This window comes from Palaemon carinicauda, chromosome 26 (genome assembly GCF_036898095.1).
Source record: "Palaemon carinicauda isolate YSFRI2023 chromosome 26, ASM3689809v2, whole genome shotgun sequence".
NCBI classification, from domain to species: Eukaryota; Metazoa; Arthropoda; class Malacostraca; order Decapoda; family Palaemonidae; genus Palaemon; species Palaemon carinicauda.
In genome coordinates, this window is record NC_090750.1 from 100399304 (window position 1) to 100410426 (window position 11123).

Consider the following 11123-nt stretch of genomic DNA (forward strand, 5'->3'; position numbering starts at 1 on the left):
ATATGGCTGGACTACAACTCAACCCAAAAGGGAGTCTCTTGAATCTATACAGGGAGACTCCAAAACTAAAAGTTGTCAAATCTCTATCTTCCACCAATTCTACCTGGTAGTAAGCCTCCTTCATGTTCAACGAGGAATAACATTGATTCCTGGATGCTGACTCAACTAACTCTTCTTATATAGGTAAAGGATGAATATCAGTTTGGAGGTGAGTGTTAACTTTCCAATAATCAAGGACATTCTTTGAGAGTTATCAGGTTTCCTAACTAAAACTACAGGACTTAGCCGAGTAGCTGTGGATGGCTCAATCATATCTTTGGCTTCCATATCCTCTAACATATTACCTCTAAGTTGTTTAGACTTCTCAGGATATCTATATATAGGGGTCCTAACTGGCTGTGGATCACTAACATTAATTTGCCCTTGAACTCCCTGAAATTTTCCTAACTCATTTTCTAATATAAAAATTTGATGATTTTCCATTACAATCTTCTTCAACTGGGCCTGTTGTTCATCATCCAGATGTGACCAATCTTCTCGTGCAAATAAATTTACTAATTTCTCCTCTCAAGTGCATCCTTGTCCTGGTGCAACACGCATGCTTTCAGGGATAAGCTCATTCTTAATCTCAACCTTTCTACATATGGGAGATTCTGAACTGATGTCTCTTTCATCAATCTTTTTATAAGTACCTATCAATGTTCCTATCTTTAACTTAACTATACCCTTTGTACTATTTACTACAGTAGGTGTATAAAAACTTCCTTATTGTTATTGACTTTAAGGCACAAAGCACTCATAGAACCACTATGTTTCACTCCCGATTCAAATACAAGTACTGTATCCACAACTTCATTAAAGTTAACTGCATACATCCGTACTGAGGAAGGAGGTAGAATAATCTTTTCCTTTAACCTAATCTCATCTACATTGAGATTTGAGGGTTGGACTATCTAGAGATTCCTAATTCTTGTGGAAGGTCTCATTTCAAGAAGACGCACACGGTACGTAACATTATCCCAAACTTGGATAACTTTCTTATGATCCCATGTTAAATAGGCTATCCCAAGTAAATCTGCACCCAAAAGTCTGGCACAATATGAAATAAATGAGTAACAACTCTACGGCCAACATTAACACCCAGATAAACTGATTCCAATACCGGTACAACTGTCTAACTCCCGTTAACTGTGATAAATTTCTCATCTTAGCAGGCTTCAAACCTAAATTGTCCACAAAGGATTTCTTGACTATACTGGCACAACTAGCTATATCAACTAAAGCTCCTATCTGCCTTCATTAACCATCAAACTTATACTTGGAGAACTGGCATGACCTTCTAGTCATAGTGAACTATCTCCACCTAATTGTCCTGGACATTCTCCATGACTTCCCCTAACATTTGGTTGATAATCTAAGCATACTCCCTTGGGTGGATTATAAGGACAATCAGACAGAGTATGGGTGGCTACTTTGCTAAAAGCCCGTTACTTTTTAATATTAATTTGCCTCTTATTGGACACTCAATTTTCTCGTTTAATTTATCTAATTTTCTTATCAATTTTTTTATTTCATTACATGGAGTTCCTACCTCAGGGGTACTTGTTACTGGGATTGGTGACTTGGAATTTCCAGCACCTGAAATGGGCAAGACTTTGTTGTTATTAGTAATATTTATGCCCTGAGCCCTATAACCTTCTTCTGCATATGCCATGAAATTCTTTAAAGATATAAGGCCTGCCAAGAAATCAACTAATTTAGCTTGAGCTTGTGAATTTAAGCCTTCGTCTTAAGGAACTTATCTGATGTTGGAATTGGATCATTGGGAACTTCAATGTTAAAGGTGAAATTTTACACAGCGATTTATTAATAAAAGAACTAGGAGGTTCATCAAAATAATAAGTCATGGCAGTTATCTCTTGCCATGCCTGTAAATGAGTTGCTCCACCTATAAACTGTTATTTTATGAGCCTTTTAATCTCACTCCAAGACAGAGTACCATTCTTTTGTATCTCAGCAGTTGAGAAAGTAGCTATATCCCATTCAGCCCTAGCCATTGCAACTTCTATCCTCTTATCATCTGAGCTTGTGCATGACTCTACTTGCCTAAAGAAAGTATTCAACCTATTGTCGGCATCTACACCCTTAAGCTCTGCAAGTTTGAGGAGAGACATCTTTTGGTCTTAAATGACAAATTCGGAGATAATTTGTATTTTTCCTAACCATACGAACCTTAGCTATTTACAAAGGGTATTATTTTCGGTGTAGCTGAAATGAAGAGCCATTAGATTTTTAATGAGGGTTAACTACCCTCTCGCTAGCTAGCAAGGGGTAGGGTAGGGGAGGGGTAGCTAGCTAGCTAAACCCCCCCCCCCCGGACACCGGTGAACTGCTTCACTTCGCTTACAGGTAGGACTTGCCTTGGGGGACAGGGCTGGTGGGCAAATATGTGTAAATAGCTAAGGTTTGTATGGTTAGAAAAAATACAAATTATCTCCGAATTTGTCATTTGTTCCGTAACCGAAATACAAACCATGCTATTTACATAGGGTGATTTACCCCTTAGGAAGGGTGGAAAGTCCCCAGCCATGCTGGCTTTGGCTTACCCAGGGACTCAGAATCCAAGTGAGCCGCACTCGAGAAAAGGAGTCCCTGCACCTCACAAGTTCCTTGCTCCGCAAGGAAACGTGTGGCCTACATAAGCTTGTGTGTGAAGGAAGAAAGTGTGACCCGTCCTAGGCAGTTGACCTTGAGTTCTAGACGGAACTCTGGGTTAGGACGTTCCCAATACCACCTCGTCAGGGTATGGGGGACGCGACAGTATTGTCTCAATACTTGAAACACAAGGAAGCATGGTTTACCTGCAGAGGTTTGAGGTTAGCTATGCAGAGGCCAGGATGCTGCTTTCCCCAGTAGAGGGGAGGATGAAGAAAGAAGTAAGGGCCAGACATACTTCTTCCGTTCATGCAGTCTAAAACCTGGTAACAATGCCCTCAACCTTCTGCTACCTGTCCAAAAAGGAGCCTGAGGTTAGACCAGCTGTTGTGTAGCCACCACAGAGTGATAGAAATGTATCGGTACCCCTGTGGGTCACGTCCTGCATGAAGTGGGCTGCAAAGGTCGCTAGACGCTTCCAGAATCCAGCTTGTAGCACCTGCGTCACAGAGTGGTTCCTCTTGAATGCCCTTGAATCCGGGCTGAAAGGGCATACAGGTGACTTTCCCCTGCGTCCTTCCTGTGCTCCCAAACCGGCCTTGCACGTGAGGACAAACTGCAGCTGTTCTCAAAGATAACCCCTCGGTTCCTTTACTGGCAAGAAGGAGAAGATCTGGGTCATCTGATACAGAACAGAGACTCGAAATCTTGAAGGAGTCGAACCGAAGGTCCGGGACTCCAAGATTCTGAATCTAGAAAACAACTCGGGAGCGAACCTGAATGTTACCTCCCCCTATCCTCTTGAAAGGGCAGTCGTACGAGACCATGAAGATTGCTTACACTCACTGGCCGAGGCCAGAGCGAGTAGGAGCACCGTCTTCCAAGACGGACGACGATCAGAGGCCTGACGTAATGATTCGCAAGAAGATCTCCGACTGGAGGCAGGTACATTCGTAGCTTCGCATGAGCGAAGAAAGATCCAGCAGGAAGGCAAAAGTCTATCCCTTTCAGCCTGAAGGCCAGGGAAAGGCTGAACGATAAGCTTCACTGCCGAGAGCGGAAACGAGTTTCCTCCCGCCGATAAGCAATAACTCCGTTACTGTATTGCTGGAGTAGAGGCATCAAGGGAAGAGGAACCTCTCCCACCACACCAACCACAGCAGACTCTCCACTTGGCCAGGTAGACCCCTGCGGATGACTATCGCAGGTGACGCGACCTCCGTTCCGCGACTGTTGCGGGGTGCCTCTTTGTAAGGAGGTGGTGTAGTGTCTCCAGGCGTGGAGCCGAAGCGATGTTACGGCTTGTGAAAGATGGTGCAGTGTGGTTGTTTGAGTAGCCTGTGTCGTGGAAGAAGCAATTCCGGGAGTTCCGTCAGGGGATGCAGAAGGTCCGGAAACCGTTCTGCATATAGTCGCAGCGGAGCTCTCAGGGCCATCGAAAGGTTGACCGACAACCTGGTCTCGTTGAGACCCCTTCTCAACAGACAACAATGGTGGGAAGACGTAGGCGTCGATGCTGCCCCACCGTCACTGGAAAGCATCTTGCCAAAGAGTCTTGGGGTCTGAGACTGGGGGGAAGAACAGCGGTAGCTTGAAGTTCCAGGCTGTCGTGATCAGGTCCCCCAGGCTAGGACTTGCTGGTTACTAGAGGCCAAAGACCCCCAGGTACTCTCTATCTGTGAGGCTCAGCTCAGATTGTCGGAGAGAACAACCCTCTGCCCGGAATGAGCGAGCCGATAGTGGTATTAAGTGGACTTCAGATCATCTCAGTATCTCTACTGCAAGATGCGAAAGTATGAAAATATACCTCCCTGCTATTTAGAATACACCAGTACTGTAACATGGAGATGTCGCGCACGGAGTGACTCGGCAGGATCTGTAGGATCTGTAGAAGGGCCAGACTACGGCCTCTAAGCCTACCTGAATGATGTGGAGGTACCCTTCAGGTCCTGACCATAGACCTGAACCAGAACATGGGGACCCACCCCCCCCTCCCCCGCTTTTCTTTGACAAGTCCGAGAACAGCATCAAATGCGGGGAAAGGACGAGAAGATCCACTCCCATGCAAGAGGTTTCCATAGGTCAACCCCCATTGCAGGTCTAATCGTTCCGCTGGTCCCATAGGGGCCAGAAAGTCCGGTTAATCGTTGCTTTGATTCCACCGGAACTTGGGCCGCCTAACAGGGAACTTATCCTGAGGCGACCGTTCGGGACTTAGCCGGGTCAATGAGGAAAGGAGACCCAGGAAACGTCCCAAGATAGGGCTGAAAGCTCTCCTTGACTGAAAAAGGATTCTGCGACTCTCCTCAGCCTTGCCACAGTCAACTGAAGGGAAAGGCTCGTGAAGGAGACAATATCATGGCTAGATATTCCAGATGTTGAGGTAGACGTAGAGAAGGCTCCTTGCGAATTACCATGATCCCTCGATCTTGGTAAAGTCCCGGAAGCTTGTCTCGGTGTTGAAGAAGGTCGAACCCGAGACTACAAGAGTTGGCCAGACCTCCAAAAAGTGAAGGAGGCGGACGCCTGCCCGAGTGGCCATGAGGAAAGCAGGGAGAGTTATCTGATGAAAACCTGCGATGCTGCGGCGGGATCGCCACACAGCCTCTTAAACAGGTACATCTGTAGTCTAGGCTGAATTCCAAGTGCCTCCTGGAAGATGGATGGAATGGGACCTGGAAGTACCCGTCCTTCTGATCCAGGGCATAAGGAGTCTTGTGGTCTCGCTACCAGTCTGATCGACTCTGCTGTTCCACGCTGGACGAAGTTTGTTCGACAAACTTGATCAGAGCTGAGAGGTCGATGACGCAACTCCCGTCTCAGATGCTTTCTAACAAGAAAGGATCGACTGAAGAAGCCGGGGAAGAAGCCGTCGACGACCCTATGGAGAACATTCTCCTAAAGCATGGCTCCCTCTGCCCAACGGGCAAACCTCTTGCCGACCCCATGGCAAAGAGGCTCAGCGACACTGGAATCACTGTCGGTGGAGGAGAGATGTTAAGAGCGAGGCGCGATATCCTTGGCTGATCACAGAGATCGTGCAGGAATTCTAGAGTTTGTGAACTCGGCCGCTCCCCCTGGATTATACCTCCCCGGGAGAACTACCCGTCCTACCTGTCCTTGACAGGAGGGGACCGCTATTGTACACCTTGTCTCATCTGCCGTAGCCGGTTCCGATAACCTAGGCTGTATGAAGAGGTGTCGGAGGCTTGCAGGGTCTGGAAGTAAGAGCCTTGGAGGAGTGAAAACAGGATTCGACTTCCTCCGCACAACAGCTGTCCATTTCTCTGTCCTTGGGCTCAAACAAGCTCTTCCCAAGGATGGAAGAGTGTCTGAGCTTGTTGACATCCATGGATGGGACTCCCGAGAGGAAGCCCTCGGTCCCTGCGTCTAGATGCTCCCACATCGAGTTTGCCCGCAAGTTCGAAACTTGGCGACGGAACGCAAAGGTGCTTGAGCCCGAGAGAAGGAAAGTGCCCGTGATCTTCCTGAAGCTTCCTTGTACCAATCCTCGGGTCGCAATCGGAGGGGGAAAGGCCTGGTAAGCCCCTTCCACGAAATGGTGAAGAGGAAGGGCTAACCCAGTCACCCCCTGCCCGGCGGAGAAATCTCGAAAGAAATCTCCCTGGCAAGACCCTTCCAGGGAACCATGGGGAGGAAGGGCTAAACCAAGCTCTGAAAAGAAGAATGTTGTTCAGACCTCCCTGAAGACTCTTCCCGCTTTTGCACGTGCCATACTCTGCATTACGGGTGAAGACCGTGTTCTGGAAGTACGCGCTCCAGAAGACTCGACAGGTTGCCCGTGTTGCGAAACCCCAACGGGAATCGCGGTCGCAATCGCCCTGGTGCTCACGCGAAGGTAAATCGATGGTTCGCGCGGCGGCGAACATGGATGCACCCCTGCACGGGCACGCAGGCGTGTGGGCGCGAGAGCGCGCAAACGAAAGTGCGCGAGGGAGCGCAGAAGGGGGCGAGCGTGGTTGGAAGGGCGAGCGCTGGCGGTCGACATCCGATAGTGCGCAGGCGAATGATGGCGCGAAGGCGAGCGACGGCACGTTGGCGAGCGATGGCTCACTGGCGGGAATCGCGCGATGGAAAACCGTTGGTTCGCGCGTGGGCGAACATGGGTGCGCATGTGCGCGGGCGGGCAGCTGAGCGCAGGCGGCTGGGAGACCGATGGCGCGTAGACGGGCGATGGCGTGTAGACGGGCGAATGCGCGTAGGCGGGCGACGGCGCGTCTTGGCGAGCGATAGTCCGTAGGCGAGTGAAGGTGCGCTGGCGCGCTGGCAGGCAACAGCGCGTTGGCGAGCGGTGGTGCGTCAAAAACGCTAGTGCCCAGGCGACGAATCGTGCGGGCGCGTAGGAGATTGCTGACGCGTAGAGACTAGAGAAGGTCTTCGGCGAGAAGGCGAAGGAAAACTCCTTGCCTGTGCCCAGATCTGGTAGATCGTGGGCGAGAGGGCGTTAGCGCGCATTGCGCTAATCCGAAGGCGCGCAGGTGCATCAGGAAGGGGAGTGCTGATGCGTGCTAGCAGGCAGGCGATCGTAGGCGTTCAGCAAACCGTTGGCGCCCATGGCGCGTAGCAGGAAAGGGCCCGCAGATGTGCGCTGGCGTACTGAAGAGAGCTGGCGCACAGAAGGACAGAAGTACAGGTGAGCGCTGGCATGCAGGAAGAAGATCTAAGGCGAGACTCAATTACCGGAGATCGTGGTCCACAGCAGGCAAGCGCTAGAGCGCCCGTGCGCAGGAAAAAACCTGGCACTTAAGGGGCTTACCCATACTGTGGAATAAGCCCCTTAGACCCGAAGGTACCGGTGCCCGTAGTAAACAGGGTGAGTTGGCGCCCACTGCGCATCTGCGTCCAGGAACGGAGGTGAAGACTAGAAGATCTGGCAGGAATAGGCAGCTGCAACGGTCGGTACTCGTCGAGGAGGGTCCTCTGCGGGGAACGTCGAACAAAGATGAAGACGACCTCAGACAGCTGCAACACTCTCCGACCTCCGAAGAGGAGTCTCTGAACGTGAACTCCCCCGAGGGGAAGAGTCACTGGCAGGAGGGACCGTAGGCATCAGCTGTCCCCAAAGGGAAACTGAGCCCTCAGCAACAACAGCAGGAGGAGTCCTCCGAAGAGGAGTCTCTGTAATGCACTCCCCCTCGAGGGAGAAGCACTCGCGGGAGAGACCGTAGGGCTCAGCTGACCCCCAAAGGGGATTGAGCCTTCAGCAACAACAGCAACAACCGCAGACGGAGTCCTCCGAAGAGGAGTCTCTGTGGTGAACTCCCCCGCAGGGGAGAAGCACTCGCAGGAGAGACCGCAGGCTCAACTGCCCCCGAAGGGGACAGAGGCTTCAGCAACAACAGCAGACGAAGGCCTCCGAAGAGGAGTCTATGTGGAGTACTCCCCCTCGGGGGAGAAGCACTCGCGGGAGAGACAGTAGGGCTCAGCTGCCCCCCAAGGGAATTGAGCCTTCAGTAACAACAGCAACAACAGCAACAACCGCAGACGGAGTCCTCCGAAGAGGAGTCTCTGTGGTGAACTCCCCCCGGGGAAGAAGCACTCGCAGGAGAGACCGTAGGGCTCGGAAGCCGCCCGAAGGGGACTGAGCCTTCAGCAACATCAGCAACAACAGCAGAAGAGACCTCCGAAGAGGAGTCTCTCTGAGTGTCCTCCCTCGCGAACGAAAGAGGAACACTTCGTAGAAGAGACGGGTCAGCAAGTGACCCAAAAGAGCAATCCTCCGAAGAGGGGCTCCTGCAATTGCTCAGCCCCTTGAGCGTAACTGCAGGTGCGACCGCTCAGAACCAAGAGCATAGTCACACGAATACCACAAAATAAAGGCAAGAGGTGTTCCCCCCGAAAGGAAAAAACTCAAGCCTGGACGGGAAAACTTCCCTAGGAAGGGAAGTTCCCCACCCAAGGAGGCGAGCCTCCTGAGTGTTCTAAAGTGAACTGGAGAGCTGTCAGTCGTCACGGGAGCACTTCCAGGAGAAGGAGACACGCCCCTGACGAAGATCTATAAGGGAGGCAGCAACAGCAGACTCCCCAGGCCCCAATAAGACAGCTCGCTTCGTTGTCACATTACACAAACAAAACTAGATTGTTAACTGTGAATAATAATGAAAAAAAAAAAAAGTCATTAGTTAACATTCATTCCCAGGGAAGCCTCTGAAGAGGAATCTCGAGGGAAAAGAAACACAAGAATTACACAACAGGCACGTGCCCTCAAACCACTTACACTCACGGAAGGAGGGCTGTAACAAACACAGAATTATAACAATTATAATTATGTAGTTCAAATATGAATGATCACTAAAGAAAGAACGAAAACCCCAAAAGGAATCGTTCTACAAAAAACTGAAAAGTTAACAAATACAATTAGATTCATAAACTAATTGAGATCAAATGTACGGCGTAGCAACCCTACTCACACGGGATGGAAGCTACCCAGGACGTAGTAAAGGTAAAACGTAGTAAAGGGTGAACGACCTCAAGTGAGAGAAAGAGAGACCGTAGTCAAACTCGGTCGCGACCCATAAAATTACACCGTGGTGGCCTAACTGTCGAAGGCTCCATGGAGATATCGTACCCTACGCACACAAGCACGAACTCTGAAAAGGAAACTTACTGATTTCTATACTCAAATATATCCATATACACAAAAATATGTTTACATATATATTGAGTGTAAGAAAAGTAAGTGATTAAGTAAAGACAAAGCATATAATGGCTGCCAAGCGAGGACGAAGACAGGCATGACTGTACATCGTCCGAGCCAAAAGTGAAGTGAGACATTTCACCGGTGTGTGAGGGGGAGCTTGCTACCCCTCCCCTACCCCTGCTAACTAGCGCGGGGGTAGTAAACCCTCGTTAAAATCTAATGGCTCGTCAATTTCAGCTACGCCTAAAGTAAACCCTATGTAAATAGCGTGGTTTGTATTTCGGTTATGGAACAACAACTAATTTAGCCTGAGCTTGTGAATTTAAGCCTTTATATAACTTCGTCTTAAGGAACTTATCTGATGTTGGAATTGGATCATTGGGGAACTTCAATGTTAAAGCTTAAATTTTACACTGCAATTTATTAATAAAAGAACTAGGAGGTTCATCAAAATAATAAGTCATGGCAGTTATCTCTTGCCATGCCTGTAAATGAGTTGCTCCACCTATAAACTGTTATTTTATGAGCCTTTTAATCTCACTCCAAGACAGATTACCATTCTTTTGTATCTCAGCAGTTGAGAAAATAGCTATATCCCATTCAGCCCTAGCCATTGCAACTTCTATCCTCTTATCATCTGAGCTTGTGCATGACTCTACTTGCCTAAAGAAAGTATTCAACCTATTGTCGGCAACTACACCCTTAAGCTCTGCAAGTTTGAGGAGAGATACATCTTTTGGTCTTAAAACAGGTATATCATGAGGAACTGCTACAGGAGTAATATATGAATAAAGGAATAGATTAGCATTACTGAAAGATCCAATAAAAGGATTGGATATGACAATCTGATTACCTTACTGCATAATGAAAGGGTTTGTCTGATTAACAGGAAGTTGAGGAGGGTAGGCTGGTGGTGGATTAGGGATGGGGGATGGTGTAGGGGGTGGTGTTGGAATTGCAGGGTTGTATGTTGTTGGCCAGGCCCTTTTAAATGTTAGGGGTACTGTACTCATGAGCGCAGATGTGCTTTGTGTGTTTGTACAAGGTGGGTTTGGAGAACTGTATGGTAGTGTTCCTGGTATTGTCTTGATGAGTATCTGAGAAAGGGTTGTATGGATTGTGTGGAGTATGTAGCGCAGACACTACTGAGAGTCGAGTGTCATAAAGTGTTTGTATAAGGTGTTGCATTGTCCATATTTTGAGCCTGCTGTGTTAAATTCCCTACCTTTGACCAAGCACCCTCATAGGACTGTGTAAGATTCTGCTTCCATTACTACTTGTCTAACTTTGTTTTCTAACTGTGTTAGTTACGTGAACAAGTCATCCAAAGCACTGGCCATTATGATACAGTAATTTAACAAAAATAATTTAAACAAAGTAATCCCCAAATATGTAAATGATATAAGACATATTCAAAATTACATGCTAAGTATACATTATACATAGGAAGATACAGTTCAAACAAAATTTCTATAAAATTATACAAAAATCATAAGTGTGACCTGCAATATTTAGGTTTCATGAGTAAATGGAGTCAATAACACCAAAATGTCACCAGAGATTGTGACTTTTTCCCCAACATAAATTTTCATTCGACATAAAAAGATTTCATTGTTCATGCGTGGATGGCACAGGAGAACCGGAGAAGGTACTGGAACGATGCGTCCTACCTGCTGGCTTCCATGGCATATGAACTGTATCATTCAACCTTACTTTCTAAGTTCTTGTGTCATAGACTGTCCCAATAAACACAGTATGGTCCCATTCCTGGGGTGAAAGAGAGAGACTGGTTCCATAATTTTCTTTA

At 48.1% G+C, this 11123-nt stretch overlaps 1 pseudogene; it reads right to left on the reverse strand.

The window, feature by feature from the left end:
- Positions 1-1343: 1343 nt before the first annotated feature.
- LOC137619436 (uncharacterized) lies at positions 1344-10329 on the reverse strand (annotated as a pseudogene).
- Between the last annotated feature and the right edge of the window lie 794 nt (positions 10330-11123).